Source organism: Bubalus kerabau, chromosome 4 (assembly GCF_029407905.1).
Source record: "Bubalus kerabau isolate K-KA32 ecotype Philippines breed swamp buffalo chromosome 4, PCC_UOA_SB_1v2, whole genome shotgun sequence".
In the NCBI taxonomy this organism is placed as follows: Eukaryota; Metazoa; Chordata; class Mammalia; order Artiodactyla; family Bovidae; genus Bubalus; species Bubalus kerabau.
The window spans coordinates 9,423,110-9,436,631 of NC_073627.1; the positions used below are offsets into that span (position 1 = coordinate 9,423,110).

Sequence of the window (13,522 nt, forward strand, 5' to 3'; positions counted from 1 at the left end):
ACCCTGTTCTAGGCCAGTGGTTCTCAAACTCTGGCAGCATCAGAGTCCTCTGACTCTGAGCTTATTAAAGCCCAGGCTGCTCTCACCCTACCGAGTTTCTGATTCAATCTGTCTGGGGTAGGGCTTGGGAACTTGACCAAGATAATGGCCACACGTTGCAAACCACTGGTCTAGACCAACTGGGTTGCTGTTTAGTCGCTCAGTCGTGTCCCACTCTTTGTGACCCCATGGACTGTGAGCCTGCCAGGCTCCTCTGTCTGTGGGATTTCCCAGCCAAGAATACTGGAGTAGGGTAGGTGTTGTACTCATTATTAATAGTTGCAATCCCCTGATAACATAGGATGTGGAGCATCTTTTCATATGCTTACTGGCCATCAGTATATATCTTCTTGGTGAGGTGTCTGATCAGGTCTCTTGCCCATTTCTAAACTCTAGTTGCTTTCTTATTGTTAAGTTTTGTAAGTTTTGAGAGTTTTTTGTATGGGAGCCTGCATTTGAATTCTCTTAAAATCTTAATGTGAGGTGGAAGGTGAAGCTGGAAGGGCAGGTGAGTGGCAGGAGAAAGAAGCCAGGCCCTGGGAAGAAACTAAAACCCCAATATAAGGCCAGATGCTAGTTTTAAGGGGGCCCTTCCTCCCTAAAACCGAAGCTAGCCACCCTTTGCTTCACCCCACCCCTGTTGAAACAGGCACGGAGTGGCCACAGGCGTGGTGAAGCCCCATCCCAGTCCTCCATGGGGAGTGTTAGCCATCTTCACATGCAGGATGCACTCAGACTAATTAAACCAAAATCTCTGGGTGATGGGCAGGCCTGAGAACCTCCTTTGGTGTTTCTAATATGCATCCAACATGAACCACGGGCCTCCCCATCATGCCTGGATGGCTCCGCTCTGCTCCCTCAACCTTCAGCTTTGTTCTCAGAGTCTGGGCTAGGTTGAGGGTGCTGGAGGAGGCCTCATTTAAAGGCTTACACCCCCTCCACCCCCACCTCCTGCAGTCTCCAGACCCAGAGCAGCTCCTCCCTACAGAACAGGGCTCGGAAGGCTGCCAAGCCTCAGAATGAGGAGGGAAGAGACTGGGTCCAGCCTGGGCTTGGGGCCAAGAGCGCACACAGGCCTCAGCTGGCTCCCAGACCGAATCCTGAGTTCAAGGACAGGAGGGAGAGTCAGGGAGGCTACTGACCAGTGTGCTTGCCAAGAACCGGGGAGGCGGGAGGGCTGCCAAGGGGCCAGGGTCTCCTCTGGTCTCTGCAAAGGGCTGGGAGGCACTCCTGACTCCCGTTTTTCCTCCTGGTCATCAGGGACCCTCTAACCTGGGACCGGGCCTGGCGAATTTGCCTCCCCTGTGCCCTGGCACCACAGCCGCATCCCCTCTCTTTGGCTGACTCAAAGTCCCCCCACCCCAGAACCCCACAGGTTCCTCCTGTCATGTCTGGGGAGATGAGCCCAGGGCAGGGTAAAGTCTCAGGAGAAAAAGGCCCACATTTCAACTTCTTTCCGTCCCATGGTCACACTGGTTCCTCCAGCATCTTGTCTAGTTACCTTTAAAGTGGTCACAACATTTCCTTAAGTGGAGGTGGGGGGGGATTGTGTCAGGACTGTGCTAGGGAGAGGCCCCTCCTGCTCCCCCCAGGCTCCACCTGTACAGCCCCCTGTCCCCCAGCTTGGAAGGGGAGATGGGGGTGACAGCCCCCGTTCCAGCTCTTACAGGAGCCGAGTCAGACCCGGGCTGGCTTCTGGACACCCAACCTGCTGCCACGGGGCTCACCTTATTTTACTCCTGTTTCCTCCTGTGTGATCCGAGGAAAATGATCCCAGCACACAGGGGAGTTGAGGATGAAAGGAGGTGAGGCAGGTAAGACCCAGGATGCAACGAGTGAGATGAGGTGAGTGTTGAGTAAGTGGGCTGTGAAGGCTGAGGGCTGCCCCAGGTGCCTGGCCGGTGAGATCAGTCAGGCTCACGAGAGCAGCACCCAGCCCGCAGCTGAACCACATATTCGACCTCCACCTGGCAGGCCTTCTCTTCACCACGGTTGCTGGAGAGGAGGGTGGAGGGTGATGCTGTCCTTGGGTAGAAGGAGATGGATGGTGTCACGATTGAATAGTACACTCCTCCCCACCGTAGATGTATCAAAGTCCAACCCCGGTGCCTGTGAATGTTATCTGGAAAGTCTTCATAGATGTAATTAAGATGAGGTCGTATCGGATTAGGATGGGCCCAGAGTCCTTAGGAAAGAGGGAAATTTGGACGGACACACACACACACACAGGGGAGAAGGCCACATGGAGACGGAGCAGAGATTAGAGCGATGTAGCTACAAAGGACGGAACGCCAAACATGCATGCAGCACAGGAAGCTGGAAGAGGCAGGGGAAGTTTTTTCCTTAGAGCCTTTGGAGGGAGCGTGGCCCTGCCAACACCTTCTTCAGCTCAGCCTTCTAACCTCCAGAACTGTGAGGGGAAAAATGTCGGCTGGTTTAAGCCATGCAGTTTGTGATAATTGATTACAGCAACTGCAGGAAACTAATACACAAGGGGACAGATTGCTGCTGCTTTTAAAGATAATAACAGGAGCGAGAGGTTACCGACCCAGAGGTTGGAGCCGAATGCCCTCGGTCACAAGCGGGATGGCTCCTTGGCCAGGCTGTCGGCCCCAGAACACAGCCCAGTCCATCTTTTCTCATAAAAGCGTGGTGCTGACTCGGTAAAAGCTCTCAAAGGAGAAACAACGCTGGTGCCCAGGCATGCAGGCAGGCTGGGGATCATGCTGGTTCTCCCCCAACAAACCCCCAAACGTGGGCTCTCAGGGCACCTGGGAGCGTCATCCAGGCACATCCAGCGGGAGGGGCGCGGTCCCTCGAGCCCGACTTCCAGATCAACTCTGCTCAATCGTCTCCCTCTGACTCTGCTAAATATAGCCCAGGCTCAACTTCTGTGCTTATTTGAATATGGGGCTCTGGAGACTGGAGAAAACTGCAGCTGGGGGGCTGGGCCATGTGGGAGCTCCTTGGACCCAGGCGAGACAAACCCAGGATGCTTGATACCCTTGCCCTAGCCCCTGCCTCGGACCTCCAGAAGCCCTCTCTTGGCCACCAGCTCTGGGGTCCTCAGAAGGTAGGGATGGAGGGTGGGTAGAGACTGTGAATCCCGCGTCTTGTCTAAAGCTGGCGTCCTCATTTTCCATCTTGTTCCCTATCGCTCATTCATTCAACAGACGTTGGCAACCAGCCTAAGTGCCTGGTGCGGCGTTTGACCCAGGAGACACCCATTCTCCTCTCTAATGCCCGTGTCTTGGGCACAAGCACCCAGGGCCTGGGGAACGGGACTCACCGGGCTTCCTGCATCTGATGATGCTTGGTTTTCATCCGTTCTGGAAAGTGCTCGGCCAGCATCTCCTCATATTTCACCTCTTCCAGGAAAACAGACCAGCCTCCTCCTCCTCTCCTTGCCCTGGGACAGGTAATTTCTTTTGAAGCTGTGGGCCTTAAGAGGTTGCTTTTCTCTACCTCAAACCACAGGCCACACCTCCGGCTTCCAGGGAGGGGTCGACACCCAAGCCTCTTGGTGCAGGGCTTGGAAACACCCCTTGGCCTCATAGACTTAAAGTCTGTATGTTTCCGCTGACCACGTGGGAGTCTTCATATCCAGCTTCATTTGGGCCACACCACCCTGAGGAGGGGGCAGGTTCCGTCCTTCTCGCAACCTCAGCTGTGCCTTCACCTGGACATTGCCTTTTGTGATGGTTTATTTTCTGAAAAGAAAACTTTCCAGTTACTTAGGCTGAAGTAGAACTAAGTTGGTAACCTCCCAAAGGGCATTTATATTTCAAGAGTGGCTTTTCTTATTCGACAGAACAAAGAACTTGGGCTTTGGAATCAGATACCCCCTGGGCTCAAACCCCTTTGATGCTCATCACTATGGCAACCTGGACAGCCTACTTCTCTGAGCTTTAGGAGCATCGTCTAGTTAACTGTGGACAAAACATATTGGGATTAGTTTCCCACAGCTGCTGTAACAGATGACCACAAACTTAGTAGCATAAAACACCACCAATGTATCAGTTTACAATTCTGGAGGTCAAAGTTGAAGATGGGTCTCATGGCTAAAATCAAGGTGTCAGCAAGGCTGTGTCCCTTCTAGAGATTCTGGGAAAGAACCTGTTCCTGCCTTTTCCTCCTGGAGGTTGCCTGCATTCCTTGGTTCGTGGCCCCTCTACATCCTCAAAGCTGTCAATGGCTGGTCAAGTCCTTGTCACATCTCATCACTTGGACACTGACCTTCCTGCCCCTCTTGTGGTTCCATTGTGCCCTTGTGGATTATCCAGGACAATCTCCCTGACTTTGACTCCTGATTAGCAACCTGAATTCCATGTGCAACCGTAATTCTCCCATCTTCTCCCTTGCCACAGTTCTCCAGAGAGGCAGATGTGTATGTATGTATATATGCAGGGTAGGTACATATATCAAGAGAGATTCATTTTAAGACATTGGCTCATATGATAATGGAGACTGGATAGTACAAAGTCTGAAGTGGACCACCTGGCTGGAGACCAGGGAAGAGCTGATGTTGCAGTTCAAGCCTGAAGGCAGAATTTTCTCCAAGGGAAACTCAGTCTTGTCCTATTCAGGCTTTCAATTGGGTAAGGCCTACCCATTTTATGAAGGGCAATCTGCTTTATTCAAAGTCCATCTGCTTAAATGTTAATCTCATCCCCAAACCCTCACAGAAACATCCAGAATATGTTTAACCACATATCTGGGCACTGGGGCCCTGTGAACTTGACATACAAAATTAATCAACACGTGATGTAACATATTTATAGGTTCTGGGGATCAGAACATGGACATCTTTGGTGGGGTGGGGGCATTATGCTGGTGACCACAGCTACCTCTGTATTAACTAGGTTTCTCCAGAGAAGCAGAACCAATAGGAGATATCTATCTATCTACAGAATGAAGGCTGGCAGCACTCATGATGTCCAGCCAGCAAGCTGGAGACCCAGGAGGGCTCATAGTGTAATTCGAGTCTGAGTCCAAAAGCCTAAAGAATCAGGTGAGACAATAGCGTAAGCTCCAGTGCAAAAATCAGCAGGCTTAAGACCCAGAAGAACCAGTGTTTCAGTTTCAGTACAAAGGTGAGAAATGGTCAATATCCCAGCTCAAGACAATCAGGCCTTATTTGTCGAAGGGTCAGCCTTTTTGTCCTATTCAGGTCCTCAACTGATTAGACAAGGCCCACTGACATTGGGGAGGGCAATCTGCTTACTGGCCTACTCACTCAAATGCCAATCTCATCCAGAAACACCCTCAGAGACACACCAAGGATAACATTTGACCAAATATCTGGGCACACGTGGCATAGTCAAGCTGACACATGAAATTAACTAACCATCATGCCTCCTTGCAGAGAAGTTTTGAATCCTATCGTATATACTGGGGGGCTAGGGGGACTGGTTCCTACTGGCTTACAGAAATGGTTTTTAAATTTTTAGCAGTTTTACAAGCCAAGTATCACATAGTTGGTGTCTTGAAACTGGCTGTGGTGGGAGTGTTTACGCCTTGGAAATTGGCACATGCTACAAATTAGGGCTTTTTATGTCTTATCTGCATTTCATTTATGAAAAACGGGTTTTTGCCACATGTAAGGTGCCTCAGTCACTGTTCAGTAAGTGATAATTCTCTTCTCTTTCCCCCTCTGCTAAAGTCCTTATTATCCCATGGAGGGGCTCCCCGGAAGGATGTCTCATGGGGTGGAAGGGGTGTTTTTGCCAGTGCGGCCCTCCCCCTTCCCCCTGCTTTCTTTCCTCCTGAAATCTGCACGTCATGGCTCTGGCTTGATTCAGGCTACTCCCACTCCCCCTGGGCCCAGGCAGGCAGCTGCCCAGAGCCCCACTCATCCCAGGGTTTGACAGCTGACTTATGGTGGACTGAGCAGGGCCCTGCCTCCTGCCTTGCCACTGCTTAAGAAAATAATAATAACTAATGAAGAAACTGTGTATTGAGAGCTGTTTACCATAAAAAGCCTCAGGGTACATTGTACTCAAGCATAGTTAAAAGTGGCATCTTTTAAACTTTGATTTGCCATGGAGAGCTGGCTCAGATGCCCCATTCCTCTCTCTGATCCCAACTTTGCAGATGGGGCCTGGAAAGGTGCGAGCAAGGGGCCTGGTCATGGGGATAAAGGTGCAGCCAGAAAGCATGGGAGGGGCCCTAGGGAGGGAGGGGGCACCCCAGAGATCAGAGTGGGCCCTCAAGTCTGAGAGAGCTGGTGCAGCTGTGGCTACCAGTACGGAGGGAAGCAGATGGCCTAGAAGCAGGTGGCTGCCCTCCAGGAAGGGACAAGACACAGCCACTGGTATCAGTTCTGGGCCACGTGGTCTCTGTGCCAACTGAGCCCAAAGTTGAGATTTCTACTTCTTAGACCCAATACCCTGCTCTCCTTCCCCTGCCAGCAATTGTGATTTGCTCGTTCATTCAGGAAGTGTTTGTTGAGCATCTACTATGTGCTGAATCTATGTAGGGAATCTGTCCACAAATGCTTGTTCCCATTGAGCTGATACTGCAGCTGGTGGAAGATAGACAATCAACAAAACTAAGAAAATTACAGCAAGGACAGGGAGTGTGAAGGTGGCTATTGATTTATAAGAAGGTACTTACAGAGATGGCTTTTGGCCAGGAAGCTGGAAGAAGTGAGCTTTTCAAAAGGAACAGCATCCCAGGCAGAGGGAACAGGCTGTGCAATGGCCCTGAGGCAGGAAGGGGCAAGGTGGGGGGGCGGGGGTGGGGAAGAGGCGCAGGTGGAGCAAATACAGGAATGGGGACAGTGGTGATCAGACTCCTTTCTACACTGAGTCCTGAACTCCAGTTCTGTACCTGAGCTAGACCCTTGAGGTACTGTGGTCAACCCCCAAATGGAGAGGCATTTAAATTACAGTGAAAAATGTAGCAGCAGAACCGTAAGCTACCAAGGCTTGTGATGATCAGCCAGGTGAGGCTTGAACAAGCCGAACTTGAACAAGGACAGGTGGTGGAGCCTAGAGAACCCTCCCCTCTGCATCTCCCACCTCTCCAGGGGCCTCCAAGGTGGACCCGGGAGGTAGCTTCTCCTGGGAACTGCCTCACACTCAGCTTTCCATCTCTCTCCAACTGGGTCTTCTCCTGGCTTCCCTGGATACATCAGCCTTTATCTTTTCCTGTTGAGACCCCCTTGGGAAAACCCCCTCCAAGAGCCTGTGAGTCACTGCTGACTCTGGATAATAATTGTGTCCTTCCCCTTCTCCTGGGGAAAGAATGGTATTAACAGGACGCATCAGGGTGCCAGGGCTCCTCCCAGAGATCAGCGGTCACATGAACGTGACCATCTGCATTTGCCCTGCTTACTTGCTCTTTATGTTTCTCTAAAATCCGAGATGTTCATCCCTCTGTATCCCAACTAAGGCTAATAGGGAACTGCATTGAGGTGACACGGAGGACCCCTGATTGCTGCCCAGAGTGGGAGAAGTAGTAGTAAAAGGGACAAGAAGGGTGTCCACGCCTGCTAGACTTGTCACATGGCTGTCCCCAAAGGGGATCATGCTGAGGACTGCAGACCAAACTCTGCTTTCTGCTCCCCCATCATCACTAAACATGCTCCAGGGCCCAGGATAGTGCCCATGCTTTAAGAATTCTGCCTTTGGGAGAAGGTTGGAGGCAGGTCACATCGAGTTGTGAGGTGGGCTGGCATCAGATAGGAAAGAAAGGAAAAGCAAAACTTTTTCAGGCCAGGTCCTCAGCCCCTTGGTGTTCTGCGATTTCCATTTTATTTTTGATGAAAGAAACAAAATTGGTTCCAGCCCAGAAAGTAAGGAGAATCATCCCTAATTTTGGAAGCTTCTATTACAGCTGGCTTGATCTTTGGGGTCCTTGTTTCCTTCCATCCATCCGTTAATTAAAAAAAGACATCCGGGTGCGCTGCCTGAGCCCGGCACTGGGTTTTAAGCCCTCCAGACAGAGCTTTGTTCCCTCTGTCCCTGGAGAAGGAGGACTCGCTCGAATGTTTCCGACTCCAATGGAATTACAATTATAAACAGCGCACACACTTCAATTCAGGTTTAGGTTGAAAGTATTAGTTTTCTGGTTTCAATTATTCAATAGAAATTAATGAAAATGCAAAAGACATCTCAAAGGAGCTGCTCTCACCAGCAGGGGGATGTGTGTGGGCACAGGAAAGTGGCATAAAGTGGAGTCAAGGCAAGTGCAGTGAAACCAAAGGCCAAGGACTCCAGCGCTTACCCCCGACCCTATGAGCCTAGGAGCTTCCCCAAGGTGGGGTGCCTCCTGCGCCAACCCAAGACTTGGAGTTGGCGCCTTCAAGGACTGATGCTGAATCTCCAATACTTTGGCCACCTGATGCAAAGAGCTGACTCATTAGGAAAGGCCCTGATGCTGGGAAAGACTGAGGGCAGGAAGAGAAGGGGGCGACAGGATGAGATGCTTGGATACCATCACCAACTCAATCGACGTGAGTTTGAGCAAACTCAGGGAGATAGTGAAGGACAGGGAAGCCTGACGTGCTGCAGTCCATGAGATCGCAAAGAGTTGGACAGGACTTAGCAACTGAACAAGAACAGTGGGGAATAGGTTGGCTCCATCTGTGCCAGATGTTGGAGAGACAGATAAGACACAACCCTGATCTCAGGGCGCTCACAGCCCATCAGGGAGAGGGACTGGTGACTCCCCCATCCCATCACTGGGGCATCAGAGTTGCAGCCACGATGTTATGGCAACACAGGGGGCAGGGGTAGCTCAGTTGGCTGGAGATAGTTGGGAGGTGGGGAAAGAAAAAGCTCCCTGGAGGCAGTGACTCCTGACAGAATTCCAGAACTCAGAAAACCCGGCTTTGAACAAAGGCACCATTCTGGGCTCCTGGTGACCATTGCGAAAGGTTAATTTCCCTTGTGGCATGTCTAATTTGTCCTTCCTGTAAAAGAACCCAACTTCAAAGAGCTCTTTCTTCTTCCCCACCCCCAAAAGAATAAGGTGCGGTGGGCTTGAGTCCAGATGACTGAATTACTGGGGGTGGGCAGTTCTGGGGCTTTCAGAATGGGGACACTAGCTACCCTGGGATGCAGCTTCCCCAGGAAGGAAGTAGATCAGAGCTTTGAGGGTGGATGATTCTGATGGTGGGGAAACCTGTGTCCCAGGTCCATGAGGACCCCTACCAGGTGACAGGTCTTCAGAAGGGATGGTGCACAGATATAGAGATGGATCTAAAGAGCTCCGGCCTCAGGAACCCTGGCAAAGAATCCCAATCCCAAACTCATCTCCAGGGACCATCAGTATCTTGGAAGAGAAGCATCTCCATGGGGATCACACAGGGATGAAGATGGGGGCTTCCCCATTTCTGTGGGATCTCTGAGGTCAGTTCAGTTTTCAGTGGCTCAGTCATGTCCGACTCTTTGTGACCCCATGAATCGCAGCATGCCAGGCATGTCCATCACCAACTCCAGGAGTTCACTCAAACTCATGTCCATCGAGTCAGTGATGCCATCCAGCCATCTCATCCTCTGTTGTCCCCTTCTCCTCCTGTCCCCAATCCCTCCCAGCATCAGAGTCTTTGCCAATGAGTCAACTCTTCGCATGAGGTGGCCAAAGTACTGGAGTTTCAGCTTTGGCATCATTCTTTCCAAAGAAATCCCAGGGCTGATCTCCTTCAGAATGGACTGGTTGGATCTCCTTGCAGTCCAAGGGACTCTCAAGAGTCTCCTCCAACACCACAGTTCAAAAGCATCAATTCTTTGGCGCTCAGCCTTCTTCACAGTCCAACTCTCACATCCATACATGACCACAGGAAAAACCATAGCCTTGACTAGATGGACCTTTGTTGGCAAAGTAATGTCTCTGCTTTTCAATATGCTATCTAGGTTGGTCATAACTTTTCTTCCAAGGAGTAAGTGTCTTTTAATTTCATGGCTGCAGTCACTATCTGTAGTGATTTTGGAGCCCAGAAAAATAAAGTCTGACACTGTTTCCACTGTTTCCCCATCTATTTCCCATGAAGTGATGGGACCAGATGCCATGATCTTCGTTTTCTAAATGTTGAGCTTTAAGCCAACTTTTTCACTCTCCTCTTTCACTTTCATCAAGAGGCTTTTTAGTTCCTCTTCACTTTCTGTCATAAGGGTGGTGTCATCTGCATATCTGAGGTTATTGATATTTCTCCTGGCAATCTTGATTCCAGCTTGTGCTTCTTCCAGCCCAGCGTTTCTCATGATGTACTCTGCATATAAGTTAAATAAGCAGGGTGACAATATACAGCCTTGACGTACTCCTTTTCCTATTTGGAACCAGTCTGTTGTTCCATGTCCAGTTCTAACTGTTGCTTCCTGACCTGCATACAGGTTTCTCAAGAGGTGGGTCAGGTGATCTAGTATTCCCATCTCTTGAAGAATTTTCCACAGTTTATTGTGATCCACACAGTCAAAGGCTTTGGCATAGTCAATAAAGCAGAAATAGATGTTTTTCTGGAACTCTCTTGCTTTTTCGATGATCCAGCAGATGTTGACAATTTGATCTTTTGGTTCGTCTGCCTTTTCTAAAACCAGCTTGAACATCTGGAAGTTCACGGTTCACGTATTGCTGAAGCCTGGCTTGGAGAATTTTGAGTATTACTTTACTAGTGTGTGAGATGAGTGCAATTGAGGGGCACAAATTTCTTGCCTCTCTCAGAAGCGGGATTTTAGAGTAAGATTTAACTGAACTTAGCCAAGTGTGATCTATTTCAAGAGAATGAGAAGACAAGTCACAGACTGCTGTTGCTGCTGCTGCTAAGTCACTTCAGTTGTGTCCAACTCTGTGCGACCCCATAGACGGCAGCCCACCAGGCTCCCCCATCCCTGGGATTCTCCAGGCAAGAACACTGGAGTGGGTTGCCATTTTCTTCTTCAATGCATGAAAGTGAAAAGTGAAAGTGAAATCGCTCAGTCATGTCTGACTCTTAGCGACCCCATGGACTGCAGCCCACCAGGCTCCTCCGTCCATGGGATTTTCCAGGCAAGAGTACTGGAGTGGGGTGCCATTGCCTTCTCCGAGTCACAGACTAGGAGAAAATATTTACCAAAGGACACATCTGATAAATGACTGTGATCCAAAATATGCAAAGAACTCTTAAAATTCAACGATAAGAAAATGAACCCCAGAAAGTCTGCTCACTCTCCTTGCTCTGTTAGTTCCTCTCTCATGGACCCTTTGGTTTCAAGATTTCCATTTAAAGGTTTCCTATGTTTACTGACAGGTGACCTCCAGGAGCTTGTCTGCTGCTGGGGAAGGAGGCCACACATATGGTGATTAGTGATGTGAATGGACTTTTAACGGTGTTCAAGCAGAGAAGGGCCCGAATTTAAAGGACAGGAAGGACTCCATGTGCTGTGCTGGGATGGGCAGGTGGGAGCTCCGAAGTACCTAAGCGTCAGGGAACACCAGGATTACCTACTCAACAAGGCAAAAGGACATAGCGGGAGAGTCTGGACTTTGAAGAGAGCCGACTTTGAATCTGTTTGAATCCCACAAATTACTCACCTCCTGTGTGCCTCACTGTCCGCACATGGAAACATGGGTTTTCCATGGCACCCATGCCCTGGGGTGGTTGAGTGGATGCTGGTGTTTTTCTGGAGGTGCAGTGACTGAGCATTGTTCTTGTGGTCTCAAAACCCCGGTTTCCTTGGGAGAAAAGCCAGTCTCTCCTTTGGCGGCATATGACCCAAGGCAGATCAACAGAGACGCCCCTCCTCCCCGAGGACCTTATCTCCAAGAGTGACACAGAGCTGACACAGGTGTTGTCAGGCATGGGGCTGGAGCCACTCTGGTTCCCATCCTCCCCGGCCTGGCTCTCCAGCCTCCTGACAGCTTCTGAGAAGCTCCCAAGGCAGTAAGTTCCTGATTCTGCTTAAACCAGTCAGGATTAGCTATCGTGTGTAATCAGTGAGTATCAGCTGATAGTAATTACCACTGATGGAGGGTACAAGGCATCAGGCACTGTGGTTACTGAGAGACTCAGTATCCAAACGCTATAGCCAGACTGTATATAAAAATAGAACTCTGACTCACAGCCTGCAGCAACCAGCCCAGGAAACCAACCCACTATTTACAGTAACCAGTCCAGAAAGCTGGCCTGATGGCTTGTAAGTCAGATTTGGAGGAAGTCAGACCACTGTCTCTAGCAAACTTCCTGGGAGCCTAACAACCACCCCTGTAACAGTTGGCCCCAAACAGCCAGGACTTGATTCATAACCAGTAGCAACCCTAATTTTTGACCCCACCTCCAACTTAGAACCAATCAGAGAGCACCAGATATGCACCTCTAACCAATCACGTGGGGTGACCCGCTGCTAGAGGACCACCCCCTGACCAGCTTGCCCAGGCTGTCGGCTCCCAGGGCACACGTGGGGCCCTTGGAAAGCCTTCCCACTCCTCCGCCTGATTTTGTTTCTTCTGGAAGAAAAGTGATGGGGGCTATAGGAACCTTGAATAAATGGTTGTTGCCTATTCTCACTTGGTCGACCTTCATTTATGTATTTCCACATTTTTTTTTTTACAAAAACCTGTATAGCACTCACTCTATTCCAAGCTCTGTGTATATGGTGGAAGACCCTGACGCAGGCAAAAATCCCAAACCTCTTACTGGATGTCCTGCCTCACACACCTTTGGGGTTATCTCCACTTTGTGTCAGCTTGGAGCTATTTTACAATTCTGAGTTGTAGAAAACTGATAGTAAGGCACACAATTTTTGTCCATAGGAATGCATAGGAGCTGAGTCTGATGGAATGCAATTGACTATCACAGGTTTGCCCCTGTTTGTAAATTCATTTCCGCATTTCCAACTATCCGCACGTGTGTGTTCTTTGAATTCTCCTTTGTACTGGCTGTGGTTCCCTCAGGAATTAACAGGTTCAAGAAAATCTTTGCTACATGTTCATTTTCTGTTTGAGCCGCGGTTTTACGTATAGAAATTATCCTTTAGTGATGTCTCCTAGTCCTTGACATGGGTAACACTGTAATCCTTCACACTACAGAGGAAGACCATGGAACACAGAGAGGTAAAGCAGTTTGCCCAAGGTCACACAGACAAGTGGACCTGGGAATCTGGCTCTAGAGTCTGTGTGCCTCTCAGAGTCCTCAAGCTCTTTTATCTGAGTTAAGTCCCCTCACTGACCCCACAAAATAAGTACATTATTTGTGGAATGAGAACAGGAAAGCACAGAGAGGTTAGGTAACTCATCAAAGCTCCTGCTCTTCCAGTGAATGGCTGATGCTACAATCTGGCAGCTGTCCACAGTAGAGGTGGTCTGATGTTGGTGCTGATAGAATATTGACATAAATCCTGGCTAACATTTATGAAATGCTTTATAAGTGCCAGATACTGTGCCAAGGGCTATGCCCAGACCATCTCATTTACTACTACGGATGACTCTACAAGGCATATAATCATATTAACGCATTTTACAGATAGGGAAACTCCAGGTGCCCAGAGAGTGAGTAATGGATCTT

General features: G+C 49.7%; 1 long non-coding RNA gene across 1 annotated transcript in view; it reads right to left on the reverse strand.

Annotated features, from left to right (window-relative positions):
* LOC129648681 (uncharacterized) overlaps window positions 1–12,284 on the reverse strand; it is a 22,338-nt gene extending 10,054 nt beyond the window's left edge. The window contains exons 1-3 of the long non-coding RNA XR_008712818.1: window positions 11,554–12,284; window positions 3,329–3,749; window positions 1,767–2,064 (exon numbers count right to left, since the gene is read on the reverse strand). This is a non-coding gene — a long non-coding RNA (uncharacterized LOC129648681). The remainder of the gene's footprint in view (window positions 1–1,766; window positions 2,065–3,328; window positions 3,750–11,553) is intronic.
* Between the last annotated feature and the right edge of the window lie 1,238 nt (window positions 12,285–13,522).